The sequence below is a fragment of the Panthera tigris genome, chromosome A2 (assembly GCF_018350195.1).
Source record: "Panthera tigris isolate Pti1 chromosome A2, P.tigris_Pti1_mat1.1, whole genome shotgun sequence".
Lineage (NCBI taxonomy): Eukaryota > Metazoa > Chordata > Mammalia > Carnivora > Felidae > Panthera > Panthera tigris.
The window spans coordinates 107,963,300-107,981,262 of record NC_056661.1 but is presented as its reverse complement, the minus strand read 5'-3'; the positions used below and the strand labels follow the sequence as shown (position 1 = coordinate 107,981,262).

At 34.5% G+C, this 17,963-nt stretch overlaps 1 protein-coding gene and 1 non-coding gene across 2 annotated transcripts in view; one reads left to right on the top strand and one right to left on the bottom strand.

Annotated features, from left to right (window-relative positions):
• Positions 1-17,963, top strand: part of CRPPA (CDP-L-ribitol pyrophosphorylase A) — a 314,810-nt gene that overhangs the window by 271,428 nt on the left and 25,419 nt on the right. The window lies entirely within an intron of this gene.
• On the bottom strand, positions 8,501-8,600 carry LOC122236833. Its single transcript, XR_006215080.1, has one exon. It is a non-coding gene; the product is annotated as a small nucleolar RNA U13 (small nucleolar RNA).

Genomic DNA, 17,963 nt, shown 5'->3' with positions numbered 1-17,963 from the left:
GTGACATCATCCCAGTTTTATGATTTCAAAAGTGATGAATGTAAAGTTGATTAGGTTCTATTAAAAGTTCAAAAATGATAAGTTATGTACGAGATACTCTGTTGCTTAAGGCTTTTGTCCTCAAATTTTTAGTATAAAGTATGTGCTATTTTACTTGTTATTTGAGGTGTTTATCTACTAAATATTCTTTAGAGAGGAATGCATTTGATGATAAGCATAGATACTGATCGACAGCATATAAAATATAAGCTTTAGCCAACTTAGTAAGAATAGTGGCACCCCCCCCCCCCCAAAAATGCCCATGCCCTAACTCCTGGAACCTGCAAATATGTTACCTTACGTGGCAAAAGAAAAGTAAGGTTGCAGATGCAAATAAGGTTGCTAATCAGTTGACTTTAAATAGGCAGATGATCCTGCATCATCTGAGTTGGTCCAATGTATTCACAAGGGTACTTAAAAGTGGAAGATGAAGGCAAAAGTCTCAGTGATGTGAAGCGAGAAAGATGTGACCAGCTATTGCTGGCTTTGAAGATGGAAGGAGGCTACAAGCCAAAGAATATGGGTAATTTCTAGAAGATAATAAAGATAATAAATTTTTATTGTTCTAAGGTACTGAATTTGTGGTAATTTATTACGGCAACAAACAGAAAACTAATACATAAATATTTAATAGTGGTAAGGAACATTTACAGGTTACTGTTAGAAAATTCTTGAAACAAAATATATATTAGTGACAACAAGAAGTTGGAGAATAAAATGTCAAAATTAATAGAATTTAAGAGGTTCCTGGGTGGCTCATTTGGTTAAGTGTTCGACTTTTGATTTTGGCTCAGGTCATGACTTCATGACTTCATGACTTTTGGCTCAGGTCATGATCTCAAGCTCCAAGTTGGACTCTGTGCTGACAGCATGGAGCCTGCTTGGGATTCTTTCTCTTCCTCTCTCTACCCTTTCCCTGCTTGTTCATTCTCTCTTTCTCTCTCTCTCTCTCTCTCTAAATAAATAAATAAATAAATAAATAAATAAAAATTAATTAAAATATATTAGAATTTAATATCATCGTTTAAAATCATGATTTGTTTAGAATAAGTGTGAGCCTTAGAGTACTTTTTTTTTTTTTTAATATTTGCTGGTGAAGCAACAATTTGAATCTAACCACATGAAGCTCATTGGCATGATTTAGGGATTTTTAAAAGGGGATGTACGTACTTTTAAATATAATGCAGAATTATAAATATGCTGGCACCCATATTATTTGGATATTGACAGTATAATAAAGTACCTCAAATCTGAGGAATCATGTTTTATATGTCATGACATTGGTGAAAAGATTTTCTTAATCCTTATTTTCTTAAAGTTTCTAATATTCATAATGAAGTATGTGTATCTTTGTGTACATGTCTGTGTGTGGGGATGTGTGCTTTAACAAAATAAGAATCATTTTCTCTGGGTTACAAATGGTACCATAATGAGCTTTCCCAGGAAAAGTTTTGGTATTGGGGCCAGGTCTCCTGTATAAGGGATTGAATACAGGACTATATATGTTTCTGCAACTTAAAATGAACCATGTGCAAAATACATTTGGACTCTTAAAGCAAATGTGCAGTAAGTAATTTCTCAAGAATTTTAAAGAGCCCCTCCTGAAGGTTGTCAGTGAAGAGCTAGCAGCTGATTGTCCTTTCAGAAATATTACTTATCTTTGAAAAACTTCTTTTTGCCTTGGTTTTCCAGCCATCAGTCTCTCCCAAGAGAACTTTGAACTTAGGTATCACAGAAAGTTCCAGGGATATCAAACACTTCACTTGGTACGTGCTTCCATAACACCGAGGGCCTTCCCATTGAGGCTTAAGTTATAAAGCGTGTTTCCAAAAGCTTAAATCTTTCAAAGATAGCCAGTAAACTGCACTGTGGCTGTTGTATACAGTGGAATAGAATATCTTATTTGGAAGAGACATTAGTTTCTCCCACTTACAGGTTGATACTCTTCCTGAGATCAGAAATTTTGTCTCCGTTAATAAAACAATATTGCTGGACTGAGATTTAGTACATGTAAAGATAAATCTCACTACTTGCTGCTTGCTTTATCTCTTTGAATTTAAATTTCCTTTTCTCTCTCTTTGGACCCTTTTGTGGCCTACTTTCTGGTTGTGAGGCTCAAATGACATAATATATTAGAGACTCATGTGAAATAATCTAAGGCATGGGTTTTCAGTATTTTCTCCTCTGCAACCTCCCCCCCACCACCGCCAAAGTTAATGACTGCATGGTGAAATTTATTGGCAAAATTATGTTACTGTATAATACTCATGGAAACTAATGATTTATATTGACTTATAAGATGCTCTCAGTAGTCGGGCAGCAAAGAAGCCAGTTTAACCCAGCAGTTCCCACACTTAGCAGACTCTGATACCCTTTTGTCACAGAACATACAGTACATGTTGTTTAACGTTGTTTGGAAACTGCCTTCATGCAGAAACTTACATGTAAGGAAACTAAGGGCTCAGGAGTTTATGGCTGGAACATGGCAGTGGAGGGAGGTACTGCACCTTTACAATCAATTGAAATTCCTTTATTTTCTTCTTCATTTTGCAGGTAGAGAACCACAGAGGTTTATAAAGGTTTCTATGGGACTAGGGGTTTCAGAAATAATTCTTAGTATCTTTAATTGCATAACTTTAAAAAATTTACTTATTGTTAGTACTATTATCGTCGTCATTATATCCCGTTTGATCTTAACTCGCCTCTTTTCAAAGTGTTTGTGGTGACTCTAGTAAAAATTGTGCGTGACATCATTTATTTTATGAATGCATACTAATAATTATATTTAGGTCTAAAATCATGTCATAGTTTTGTGGAAGACTTAGATAAGAAATTGTAAAGTTTACTGTGACCATAAAGCAGCTGCATGAATCAGCTTCCCCTTGGTTGCAAACTTTATCATAGTTGTGTTTTCCAAGGTCCATCAGTTCTATTTAGACAATAGAGGCCAACGTGTTGAAGGCCTGATATTGTGTGCTCCAGTGGTTAACAGTCAGGCTTTATCTCTTTAATTGCCAAGGCATGTCCCTGAGGTAGTGTTTATTCCAATTTTATAGGTAAGGAATCCGAAATGTATTTTCTTGACTCCCCTGTTTGTTAGGAGAGCCATTGTTCTTCTAGTTACTTGAATGCCACCAAGAATCCTAATTATTCCTCCATGTTCTAGAGTCAGTAGCTAAGTGCTCTGAATTCTAGTTCTATATTTCTGGCATTTCCCACTTCCTTTTTTTATTCCTAATGTGACCACTATAATTTAGGTATTCATTGCCTGTTAGGAGTTGCTGGGATAGTTTCATAGGTGGTTCCTCCAATAATGTCTTTTTTGAAAACTGTCCTACATCCCACAGCTAAAATATCTGACTACATCTGTAGATTCCATTGTTCATACCATTGTTACTGTGTTGGGCTGCTATTAAGAGACAATGATGAGGGGCACCTGGGTGGCTCAGTCGCTTAAGCGTCTGACTTTGGCTCAGGTCATGATCTCACGGTCCGTGAGTTCGAGCCCCGCATCAGTCTCTGTGCTGACAGCTCAGAGCCTGGAGCCCGTTTGAGATTCTGTGTCTCCCTCTCTCTGCCCCTCCCCTGTTCATGCTCTGTCTCTCTCTGTCTCAAAAATAAAAAAAAAAAAAAAATTAAAAAAATTAAAAAAAAAAAGGGACAATGATGATAGGTACATTAGTGCTTTGCACATGACTAAGGAAACCATAGTTTTTCAGTCATTCCTCTGTCAGAGAGAAATAGACTTTATGTAAATATGACTTCAACCAGAATTAAATGTTCATCATTCAAGGATTTCTTTTGGAGGTAAGTTGCACATCCAGTGACCTTATTTGTACTTTTCTCTTCAGTTAGGAACTTGCTTCTGTGAACACTTAACATCCTACTTAACCCCTAGCTTAAATGGATTTCATGCATGTTCATAGCTTTCTGTGCTACACTTTTCTGGGACTTGTGTTTTTATTGACTTTGTCTCAAAATTGTTGCATAAGAGAAGTCTTTAATTCTCTGGATGTCTTTGATAAAATCTTTCCTGAATAATGGAAAGTTTTACCCTCTAAATACCCTGAAGCATGAGTTTCAAATCACTTTGGCCTTCAAGTACTTCACTTCCAGAGAAGATTACATATGGGTGAGGTTTTTTGTTTGTGTTTTCATTTCTAAGATGGAAATGCAATCATGGTTCTGATGGTCGTGGTGTGGAGTTTGTAAACTGTTTGACATAGATGGCACATGCTGTTCTCGGTGCTTTGTATTTAGTAACTCAGCCAATTAGAACATAAAGAATATCTGATATTCTTCCCAACTTAATTTTTTAACCATGAGGTTCAAGTAGAGTATAAAACTGCCAAGCCTACCTGATGACAAATACTTACTATAGTTTTTCTTGGTCTATTTCAAGCAATTGTTACTCATTTTTAAATCATCTTGGTGGAACCTTATGACAATTCTTGTTTGAAGAGGAAGAAACTAAGTTATAGGTGAACTAGGGTTGAGATTGATTACTCTTTGCTCTGGTGATTTTATAATGCATTAATGTGCTAAAATCGAAAAGTACTTAAAACCTCATTAGAATTTAACACAGGACAGGGTTTTGAATTATGCATTATTCTCAAGAGATTTATTACAGACCTATACTTATAATGTAGGTGGTGCATTTTGAGTAGTTTAGGAAGATAGCCAAAGAAATTTAAAATATAGTGTATGAATATAAATGTGGAAAACTCTTATCACAGAGTACTTTCCTTAAGATACGGGGACTATTTTCGAACAATTGTTTTTCCATGCCTACCTCAAAATCAATAGTTTTATTATAATTTATATTTAAATTACTAGCATATCAATGAATAAAGTCTTTTTTGTACTATATAATTTCTTTAATGCAATATAGAACTTTATTCTTGAAATTAGAAACCCTTTCATAATAAGCATGGTCCTGTATTTAAATTGAGTATGTGCATATTTTGTACTCAGCAGAAGATCCAGGCTTGTCTAAAATTATGCATACAAATGCTTTGGGGTTTTTCTCATCAAGGGATATGAAATGTAGTTAAATAAATAATCTTTCTAGCACTCTGATAATTACTAGCCTGGGAAAGATAAGAATTATAGTGAATGGTTGAATATATGATGCCTTTTTGCTATGCCCTTTAAAATGAAATATTTTAATATTCATATTTACATAGCTCACTTAAATCTCTTATGTTTAATATTTTAGATTTGTTAGTCTTTGTAAGAAAATAAATCAAAATCTCTGTACAGCTTTTTGCTCATTTAGGGTCCATTTTTTTTTACTCATTTACATAAATTAGAGAAGAAAAATATATAAAAGCTGGTTCTTGGTGTTTTGAATAAATTCAAGTGTTGAGTATTGGTTAAATATTTAAGAAATTGTATAATTAAAGCCTCGGTGTCAAAATATTTTATTTTATAAATTATTATACAATATTTTTCTTAAAAAAGAAAAAAGAAGATATAGGGGGTTTGTGGATGCTCATCTCCACCATTCTAACAAAAGTAGCCATGGATAAACTGTAAATGAATGATTGGCCATGTACCAGTGACACATAGTAAAGACCGAAGGAACCTTGATTTGTTGTGAGGGCCATAGTTTGCTGACCCCTGACATGGAAGGAGGAAGGTGAAGCAAAGTGTTTGTTTGTTTGTTTGTTTGTTTGTTTTAAGTTTATTTATTTTGAGGGAGGGAAAGGGGCAGAGAGCAAGAGAGAGAGGGAGAGAGAATCCTAAGCAGGCTCCGTGCTGTCAATGCAGAACCCTAGGTGGGGCTCAAACTTACTGATCATTAGATCATGACCTAAGCCTAAGTCTGGTGCTTGACTGACTGAGCCACCCAGGCACACCAACCAAGAGAAGGTTCTTAATATTTGGTCCATTGATCACTTTTAGGCATTAGCATGCAGAATGTTGTGCACTGGTTTCTTTTTCTTGTGAAATGTTTCATGCCTGTCTTCACTGCCTGAGTGATTATGCCCCCCCCCCCAAATATTAAAAAGCATTCTATTTATTAAAAATGGCAAAAGTTTATAAATAAATGTGTCCTGGATTATTCAAACAGATCTCTAGGAGATGCTGAGAAATAGTTAAACCTCATCAAAGTTGCCCATCAATTAGAAAGCCAGTTCCTACAAGATTGAGTAAAAAGGATTGTAAAAGGCGATGGTTTTGAAACTATGCTCTACAGAAAAATCCAACAGATTGCTCACGGGCTTCTGTGGGTGATGAGGGAGTCAGAAAGGAAAGTGTCACTGCTGCTCCTGATTCTTCAATGGAGGCAATTCACCTTTGTATTTTATTTCTTTAAGTCTCTGCATATTAATTAATATAAATATAAGAAATGAGATCATACTTCTTGAAAACTAGTTGTGTAATAGTAAGTTAATGAACCATTTACTGTTGTTGTTTTTTCCCTAGCCTGTACAGTATTTCTTTGGATATACTTTATCATGGGCAATAGTTCTACTTGACACTTTTTTTTTAAACAGAGAATTTAATAATGGCAAAGTAATATCAGTCTTAAATTTAGTCATGTTTGTGGGAAATATGGCTGACCAGACTATGAGTCTGTTAGCCATAATGGTACTTCTTTGTATTTTGTAGCAGGTTTTCTTTCCCTGGAAAAACACTGCACCTATTGAAGGTTAGAATTGTAATTCCAATGTAGAAAATTCTGCCAAGTATCTACTTTGGGAATATTTAAGAAATATTATGAATTCTTAAGCTGTATAGCAGATTTTAGTCTAGGTAACACAAGAGATGCATTTGTACATTCCTTCATTTATTGATTAATTTTTTTTAAGTGCCTACTATATCCTAAGCACCTGGGGTCTGTAGTAAATATAGTCTAGTTGCAAGAGAAAGAAAAAAAGCATTTGATTTTGGTATCACATTTCTCTTTTGAATTAGTATTAATACTATTTACTTGGGGGAAAAGCTCATGATAAATAAAGCAATTTAATTTCTTAAAATGTTATATTTGATGAGGACATTTTTGGATCTGCCATTTAAACTTTAGAAAATTTCTGGTGTGGATAGGGTGGGTTCAGGGGTGGACACATCAGGTTTTGTTGTCTCTGTTTTGGTGATGTAAAAGAAAATGAGAATGAAGAAGCTTAATGATACCCAAGGGCACTGTTCTTACATCAGAGATCTGTTAGACTGCCTGTTTCCTCCTCTCTCTCTTCTTTACCATGCTGCACTCTGCCTCTTCCTCACTTACTACCCCTTAGGGCTTTCTCATGTAAAGTGAGCTACTCACACAGAGAATAAATAGGTCCTTTAAAATGTTTAGTTAATATTTTAATTCATGATTCTTACCGTCTACCATTCACCAAAGTACAGCATAATTTTAAAAAAGAAAATAGATTTTTAAATATTTTCATACTATGTAGACAATTTTATGGAACTAAAAAGTATATTAGGGTCATCAAGTTCCTTTTTTCTCCTTGTGCTTGTGTTTTGGTGCTCAAGTTATAATAAGCTCATACCCCTCATGGCTAAAGCATGAAACACAGGTTAATACCAGTAAATACACACTGAAGGCATAATTTGGATACCCTCTGATCTCTTAAAAGCTCTTGAATGATTCTAAAATATTCTTGGTTAATTGTTTTTGCCAGTACTTCAAATTTAGTTTTTGTATTTCTCAGGGTATACTCAAGGATGGCTTAACTTTTTCCTTTCACCCCAAGATACCATACCATTGCCAATTGTACCCTTGCATAGCCAAATCCTTTTCCTGAGAAATTAGAGATATTTAAGCCGACAGTGATTTGTTCTATCTGGAAAATTATTGTAGGTGGTAAGTAAGCAGCAGACGTCTAGAAATGATGATCTTGTTTTCACATAAATATCTTCAGCTGTAAAGAGTTCAGTTAGAGAAATATATCAGATATATATGTGAATAGTTGACATAGTTTATGTTCTGTTAACCTTGTTTATTTTTACAGCATGTTGGTTTTATTGTTGTCTTAATATTTACGTTATATCTATTTTTGGTCACTTCAAAAATGAATAAAGCTTATGTTGTAAAATATTTTTCCTACATGGTATTTTCCTGAAGTTTTAATAAAGCATCACTAGTTTAATCAGCACTCAGTGCTCATATTTTGTGCAAGATTATAATTGCAAGCATGAATCTTTGATTCTTCATGGTTGTTTGTATATATCATATCATTCAGTATGATAATGAAAAAGCAAAATTCATAACTATCTCTACATCTGGCTCAGAATTTTCATTATTAGGTTTATTCTTATTATTTTTGTGTACAAAATGCTTATAGAAAAAAAAAAGAACCACTAAAGCAGTGGATATTCTAATGAAAAACTGAAGAATAGTGTCAGTGGAAGTTGAAGGAAAAAATAAACCTCTTTTTTGAAATAAGATGATTACAAATTAAATTTTATGTAGTGTTCTTTTTTTGTTTTTGTTTTTTTTTTTCCATATCAGACAGGTAAAGTGCCAAGGTCATAATAATGTTTGAGGGAGGCACATATCACACAAAGGTGTGAACACGTAGTCATGCTTAGGACTACAAAAGGATCTAATATTTGTAATCATATGCTAATAAAAGGAGATTTTCTGTAGCTATCTGTAAACCTCAGTCCTCCTTTGAATATTTAATTTTGAATACCATGTGTCTTCAGTATTGTTACTGTTAAAAAGTATAAAGTTAATACCCATACTTTTTATAAAATAATTCTTAAAGTATAAAAGTATAATTAAGAGCAAAAGTCTTTTCCTCTACCTATTCCCCTCCCCTCCCATACTTAATCACATCAAAAAGGTTAAAGTATAGATCATTAGAGTTGAGTATTTCAGTTTTCCTTTCTGAAGTAGTATCTCAGTCTTGTTTTCTATAATACAGTGCTTCAAGAAATTATCTTAAAGAATTCAAATGGTGCAAATTAGCGATCTCAGAGGTCTCAGATGTAGGGGATACTTTTAGAGAGATTAATCTAGACAGAAGTCTTAAGATGTATACATACATACATTAATATATAGGTGGGGCACCTGGGTAGCTCAGTTGGTTAAGCAACCAACTCTTAATTTTGGCTCAGATCATGATGTCACAGAAGGGAGATTGAGCCCACTCTCAGGCTCATGCTGAGTGTGGAGCCTGTTTGAGATTCTCTCTCTCCCTCTTTCTCTCTCACCCACTCTTGTGCATGCTTGCTCTCTCTCTTTCAAAAATAAATAGATATAAGTAATGTGCAGATACACACACACACACACACACAAACACACACGTGTGTATATGTGTGTCAGAGATACAAGGTACATCACTTCACAGAGTAATTTTATGGAAGAAAGTAGATACCTTTGTTTATTGAGGTGGAATGAGAGGAGGGTAGTGGAAAGACATACCTGATATATATGTATTGGGTATTATATATATATGTGTGTGTGTGTGTATGTATATGTGTATATATGTGTATATAATATAAACATGTATAATTAATACTTTAATATATGTTTTTGTCTATATACATTAATACAATCCTATAACTTTATATGATATACAGCATTAATAAAATGTATGTTTAATATCTTCTCATTACCCTCATTCTCATTCCATTACAATGGACAATGGATACCTACTTTCTTGTATGAAATCTCTGTGAGGTGCTGATGTTTTATGCATTTGATGCAGTGAAGACACCCTGGAAATAAAATGTTAGTGTCCAATACTTAACTATGAGTTCCTTAAGAATAAAGACCATGTGTTGGTTAGCAATTGTTAGCATTAATTTGTAACCCTGTTTCAAGTTTTACGTATTTGAAGTCAGTCTAGTTGGTAATTGGGTCCTTTTTGAACTTCAGAAAGGATGGAGCATACATAGAATCAATGAAATAAAGTTATTTTGGAAATTCAGATGGAACTGGACTTAATACTCAGGACCCTCACTTATTTCCTGTCTAAACTTGGATGAGATACTTAATTTTTTTTTTAGGTTAATTTTCCTCCTCTATAAAGATAAAAGAATATTCATATCATATGGTTATTCAGTGTATTAAATGAGTTTAAAACAGTTGGTAAAAGGCGTGTAAGATATTTTAGTTCGGATCTTTATAGTTAAATATCTTGAAATGATTCCTTTGCTTTTTAAATAAGCTTTCCAATTTATAGTAAAATATTTAATACTTAAATTTTATATGTATGTGGTCAAGGTAAATTATGAATTTTATATGCCGTTTAATGTATTTTTCCATATTAATTGGCTTTAGGTATCACACGGTTGCATTTTTTTTTTTATCTAAGAAAATAAAATTGAAAGGTTATTGAGAAGTAGGCCCAAAAATGTGCGAGTTTAGGACACACAAAAGGAGCCAATTGAAAAGAAAGCAGTGTGTTTCTCAGCTTTTGTTCCTGGAAGGAAGATAGGAATACTTCCATCTGCCAGGGACATGGCAGGGATAACGGTCCACAAATGCATTAAAAAGGGTACTGTAAGAGTTTTCATGCTTCAGAGATAAACATATAATTATTACCATATACAAGTTAAAAATAGTATGGAAATAGTTTTTCATGGAAGATTAACAACTGAAGCCAGAAATGTTTCTGGTTGCTCGTATGGAAATTGCTTTGTTAGATGATTGTACTCACTGGGTAAGAAGTAGTTAGTAATTTGTGTGACTTGTTACTGTCAAAATCCTGCATGGAGTGACTCTGATTTTAGATAAAGTTGTATATGCTGGTAGAATTATGATTTCGCTTTTGGCTTTTGAATCACAAGCAGATTTTTAGTAGCAAAGAAAAACCTTCCCTCTGGCCTTGTTTGTTGTCAGAGTGTAATGTTCACGCACGCTTGCATAAGTGTTCATAACAAGCTTGTAGATCCCAAAAGGAGCTGAAGAATAATTTCTGGTGGTCTTTGTGTAATTGCTGCCAGCTGAGGAAGCAAAATTCCAAATCAGTTTAAGTAACTTTCACAAATAACACTTACCATAATTATAAGGTAAAGCTCAATATATAGTTTATATAATAGAGTCTTACCTCACCACAAAGTAGTCAAAGAACAGTCAAGCAGAGGTCTTCACAGAGGTATATTTTAACCTTTTGCTTGACACTCTACTTCTTTAGGTTTATTAAAACCTTCTGGCTGTGCATTTGAAATTGTGCCCGTTTAAAACATCCTTGTATGAATTTTCTGTTTTGCTGTGAGCATTTCCAAGAGCACCTCACAATAACGCTAAGAAGGTGATCCTCAAAAGGCAGAAAATGCTACATCTTTGCTTAGGTATATTGGAATAAAGTGGTTTTGAGATCTTGGCCAAGGACAGTTAGTGTTATTTATTTACTTTTCAAATAGTGTGTTCAACTTTGGGGGAAATAAAACTTAAAAACCAGACCCTAAGATGGGATATTAGTAAGTAATCATAGTATAAAATTGTTAATTTTCAGAAACGTTTAGCATAGTATTCACTTAAATATGGAACTTCTCATGATACCTTTGCTTTATGGTTAGATTTAATTTTGGGCAGCTTCTTTTTAACTTTTATTTTTTTCAACATTTATTTATTTTTGAGACAGAGAGAAGAAGTGGGAGAGGGTCCGAGAGAGAGGGAGACACAGAATCCAAAGCAGGCTCCAGGCTCTGAGCTGTCAGCACAGAGCCCGACACGGGGTTCAAACTCACAAAATGTGAGCTCATGACCTGAGCCAAAGTTGGATGCTTAACCAACAAGCCACCCAGGCACCCCAATTTTGTGCAACTTCTTAGAAACATTTCTAGTATTTTGCAAAGGGTAAATTTGTATGTGTTGTGGCTAAAATTCAATCATAATTTTTGAAAGCAAGTTGAGAAATGTCAGTATTATGCATATTCTGCCGTATACATTTCTGTATCATTTAATCCTATGTTTATTTTTACTTATCTATTAAAATTATAGAAAGTGTTCTTTAAGATGTTATTATGCTGTACAGACAGGTTTCATATATAAGAAATTATTCAACTTGATATCCCTATTTCCACACCTTCCTTTCCCTCATTAAAACATGCTTTCTGCTCTACTTTCCCTTTTTTGAGTGCTACTTTCCCATTAAAATGTCTAGAAACTTAGGGGCTCCTGGGTGACTCAGTCAGTTAAGCAACCCACTTTGACTCAGGTCATGATCTCATGGTTTGTGAGTCCTAGCCCTGCGTTGGGCTCTTTGCTGACAGCTCAGAGCCTGGAGCCTGCTTCAGATTCTGTGTCTGCCTCTCTCTTTGCCCCTCCCCACTCACACTTTCTGTCTGTCTCTCTCTCTCAGAAATAAACATTAATTTTTTTTTAAGAAGTCTACAAAGTTGAATCATTGAGGGAATTCTGAATACGCTTTCTTTGCTATGTATGTAAGACCTGTGTAGGTCATGTGTTCATCTTTGTAGTCAAGGTCTCCCTTCATATCTAAAAATAATTACTTTCCTTCCCTTTCATCCCGTGGCACATTAGCAATAATATCTGGAGATATTTTGAGTTGTCATAACTGAGGGTGTGGTGCTATGGGCAGATAATGAGCCAAGGTTGTGGATGATGATAAACATCATACAAAGCACAGGACAGCCTCCAGTGATCATTACTCAAGCCTAGAGTGACCATCACGTTCAGGTTGAAAACCCCTGCTCTAATTTCTGTTTGATCATTTGTTCTCCAGATGATTCTTTTTAAAATACTACTTATGCTGTGTAAATCACCTGATGAAGCATCTTCAAGGGTGTTGTTATGAGTACATGATCTAAGTTCTGTACCCTGGTTTCAAACTTACTCAATTAATACATCCCATCCCTGCTGCTGTGAGGTCTTCTGTTGCCTTTGTTAGTCAGGGAGTTGACTACTCTGGCATGTATTTGGGCCCTGTATCTTCACAGCAGCCGCCTATCCTTACCCTGGTGGTGCTGGGGAATTCTTCTACCTGTACTTCTGAACTAGCTCAAGTCCTGGAAGATATAGTTGACCCTTGTACAAAATCATTTCAGTGAGTTTATGTCATTATCTGTATACTACTTATTCACCATTTATTTTCTCATTTCTGTGATTATCTTCAGTTTAAAACATTATTTCTATCAATGAAATCCATTGTGCAAAAATAATATGGAGCTGGGAATGCAAGCTGGTGCAGCCACTACAAACCAGTATGGAGGTTCCTCAAAAAACTAATAACAGAACTACTCTACAACCCAGTAATTGCACAACTAGGTATTTATCCAAGGGATACAGGTGTGCTGTTTTAAAGGGACACATGCACCCCAATGTTTATAGTAGCATTATCAACAATAGCCAAAGTATGGAAAGAGCCCAAATGTCCATTGAGGAATGAATGGATAATAAAGATGTGGTATATATATACAATGGGGTATTACTCGGCAATCAAAAAGAATGAAATCTTGCCATTTGCAACTACGTGGGTGGAACTGGAGGGTATTATGCTAAGTGAAATTATTCAGAGAAAGACAAATAACCTATGACGTCACTCACATGAGGACTTTAAGAGACAAAACATACAAACATAAGGGAAGGGAAGCAAAAATATTATAAAAACAGGGAGGGGGACAAAACAGAAGAGACTCATAAATATGGAGAACAAACAGGGTTACTGGAGGGATTGTGGGAGGGGGGATGGGCTAAATGGGTAAGCGGCATTAAGGAATCTACTCCTGAAATCATTGTTGTACTATATGCAAACTAATTTGGATGTAAATTTAAGAAAATAATAATATGGAGCATATTTCCTTTGGAAACCAGAAATCTTATCTATTTGAGGAGCAGAATGAGAAGTTTCAGTCTCCTTGATTTCTTGTTAGATTCTTAAGCAGCCTTTGAGGCATTATTAGATAATATTAAGATACAAACCCTTGTATTACTCTTTAACTTTTTGGTATATGTTTCACTATAAAATTCCTTATAGATTATAAATCTTTTTATGACAGAACCTACCTGATAACACATTGCTATGCAACTCACACTTGGATATATAGCACTATGTATATACATAATAGATAGTTATTAACTGTGTGAAGAGTAACATGGCCAAGTCATCAAAAGTCATACTGGAAACAAAGTAAAGAGAAAGCAGAATCTTAGCCTGGGCAGATTTATAGATTATAAGGGTGAAATAGATACATTCATCTTTTTTGCTGAAATTTTCCTAAAAATGAACTAAAACAACAAAAAACAGGACATATATTCCATTCTGAAAACAGGGAACGTCCTCATCCTTAAATCCTAAACTTCTAGGAATATCTTCCAGATGTTATTCAATTTGGACCTAATTTTTAAAACAGGATACAGAGATTCATTACTTATGTCCCATAAATAAAAGTGTTCCTTGGCAGTATACAAAGGAAGAAACTTAGTTCAAGGGAGTTTCCCAATTAATGCAATTTGGCAGAATGAGGCTGGGTCAGTGTTAGGGAGTTGATATCTGCTTTGCAAATCCATTTTCCAATTTAGGAATGGGCAGTAGAAGATAGAAGGACTTGCAGTCATGGTGTTTTGTTTTTTTTTTTTTAATTTGTTTATTTAATTCTGTTATAAGGATTAAATAAAACATGTAAGACAGATTCTGCTAGGTGCCCATCTCCTCACTTCAGAACTCAGTTTTTGCTGACACAGCAGCATCATATCTCAGCCATGCAGCTTCAGATGGTCTCTGACATAACCAACGATTTCCTAGAGTCTGTATTTAAAAAGACCCCTTTCTCTCTTGCTTCCTTCTATCTGGAAAATATCTAATATGCATCATTAAAGGAATATAAGTATTTCTTCTGATTTCAAAAAAAGAATATTCTCTCTTTCCAATAATCAAAATATTATAGCACATCTATTATTTTAACCTTCATTATTATAATTTTTTTATTGCACATAAGTCCTGTCAAGAGTTTTATCAGGGCAACTGATCTGGGGGGTATGATTGCCATGCAATGGGTGCAGTCTCAGATGATATTGGGTAGAATGTGGAACAGCTTTTTTTTTTTTTTTTTTTTTTTTTTTTTTAAGTTCAATAGTTACTTGTTTGATTGCATTCCCATTCTTGTCTCAGGTCTTGTGTGAAAGTAGGGCCTCAATAGGGAAACAATGAGTCCTGTGAGTTGGAATGGCAATCTGTCAGAAATGGTGAAACACTGAAAGAGAAATATACTTTCTGGTCCCTGGGATTACATATCAAAGAGGAATGAGAGACACTGGGAGGGGGATGAAATGGACATGTAGAATAGGAAAAGAGACTAAGTTACATCTGGCTTGCAGAGATTTATCAACAAATAAAGCCAGAAACCTAAATTTCATTTTTTAGACATTTTTTTTCATTCAAAATATGTGCTTCCCTGTACAAATATGTACTAGCACTCACTCTGGTGTAGGCATCATAAGGGAAACTGGGAGTACAGTGCTGAGCCTGGACAGACAAGACTACATGTATCTGGTATCAGCCTAGAGCTTCAGGCCAGGAAGGAATCACATTAATAAATACAAAATTGGAACAGAGACAAGAGCTAAAAAGGAGAGGTCCCATGAGAGCCACGATGGATGGATTTGACCTAAGCAGGCATGTCCAGAAGGACTTTTTTTGAGGAAGAGGAACAAAAATGAAAAGGAACTTTTCACCCACTCTGAGATCTGAAGGAAAGTAATGATGGAAGAGAAAGAATTCTGAAGAAAGGATAAGAATGCCTTATGACCGAAGAGAACTTCAACTCAAAAGGCTTAAGAATAGGCTAACGAGGTTAGACTGGAGAGATAAAGGAGGAGCATAATTATAGAGGAGCACCATGTGTGATGTGGCGAGAGGGATCAAATCATTTTTTCCTAAAAAAAATAATGGGTTTGATTGTACTGATTAAAATTGGATGTATTGCTCAAACTTTGAATCTTTTTCTTTTATGCTTCTATTCTCATGGTTAAGCTACAGTAATTAAAGCAATATATACCAATGTTTATTTATAACCATCCTGTAAGACTGAAAATAATTTGTATATTATGCATTTAGTCATGAAGTAAAACTAATTATTTTTGGATGTCTATGGATTGCTCATTACTATACTTTCTCTCTCTCTTTTTTTTTTTTTTATTTTATTCATCTTATCCCTAGTCATGGTGACTTTATTTCTATGACTATCATAATGTTTTGTAAATACACCCTGTGTGGCATATTCTTAATTCTGTCCATTATGGGCTCCTACTAAGGTGGTGTGTTATTTGGGTCTAATTTGTCTTTCTGCGTTATGACTTTGAATTGGTGTGGATTCTTCTTGATCTTCACTGACTTTTTTTTTTTTTTTTTTTTAATTTTCCATTCTATCATTAAGAATTTCCATGTCCTTGATCTTGTGTTCAGGGGATCGAGCCCCATGTCGGGCTCTGCATTGACAGCATGGAGCCTGCTTGGGTATCTCTCTCTCTCTCTCTCTCTCTCTCTCTCTCTCTCTCTCTCAATAAATAAATAAACTTAAAAAAAGTATTTCCATGTCTTATGTTCTAGCCTAAATCTAGCTTTCTTACCACGTTACTCTCTTGGCTCTGTTATTTGTCATCTGGTTTCTCTTCTTTATGTTAGAAACCCTTTCTCCCTGATTTACAACTCATGTGAAAAAGTCACAGATTAGCTCTAACCCAAATAAGGGGACTTCTCATTTAAACAATTTAATTTCCCCTAGCCATAGGTTTGCTTCCTTAAAGTTCTCTATATCACTTTGGGAAAAGAACAGAAAATGGCTTTCCTGGTCACTGGTACTGTTTGGGGAGGTTGAGATGAATTTTAGCAAATTTATAAGAATATGTCTGTGTTCTTTTTCCACGTAACACCTGAAAGAAAAACTGATTTCCTTTGTAGCTATGGTTGGAAGAGTTAGGGCAGCCTCAAAAATTGCATAAATTATTTCTGTAACCGAAATCTTGACCATAATTAACATGGTATTCATTGTTTTATCAGTGTAAAAAGTGAATCCATTTGCTATAAAACGGCATAAGTAAAATTTAAATTAGTGTTTTGTGATTTATTCTTTTTGAACATCCTGCAAATGTAGACTCAAATTACTTGGTGTGAGTTGCAATTACTAAAAGTTATTGTTGATAATTCTGTTTTAACTTAGAAATGTCGATACTCCATCTGACACTTTTCAAGACTTAATTATGACCATTTTATGGGTTTTAATTTATTTTGCTTTGTTTTTGCCAATGTGATAATTATCTTTTTTACTACATTTCATAATTGGTTATTGCCAATGATTTGAGAGCTACCAAGTTGTGTGGTTAGGGTCTTTGAAAGTATTACATTATTTTAAAGTTTTTAAAGGTGGTTATTATTATTATTATTACTATTACTATTATTAATTTTGAGAGACAGAGGAATAGAGGATGTAAAGCTGGCTTTGTGCTTACAGCAGTGAGCCCGATGTGGGGCTTGAACTCACAAACTGTGAGATCATGACCTGAGCTGAAGTCGGTTGCTAACCCAAGTGAGCCACCTGGGCGCCCTTGAAAATATTAAATTTTATAACTTTTTTTTTTTTACTATTTTACAGGAAAGTGCATATCATTCTGTGGATTGTTCTTAAACCACTTACTGAACTCTGTTCACAGTTCTTTTATATTTTCAAACGATTACTTTTTTATGTTTAAAAGGAGGATAGATTGTATTTTACTTTCCAGTATTTAACCCTTATATTTCTTATTTTCCCTGTTACATTAGCTAAGAAATCCAGTGCTATGAGGTATATTAGAAGTGATGTCACTTATCCTTGTGTCTCTTTTAAGGGAAATTCGTATGAAAGAGATTCCTTTCCCCACTTGACTTCTTTTTGTTTTCTTTCTCAGGAATAGATGTTGAACAGTACAAATACTAAATGGAATTAAAAGTTCTTCCTGGGTTATTCCCTTCATTTTATAATGTGTTAAATAACAGATTTTTATATGTTGAAACCAAACT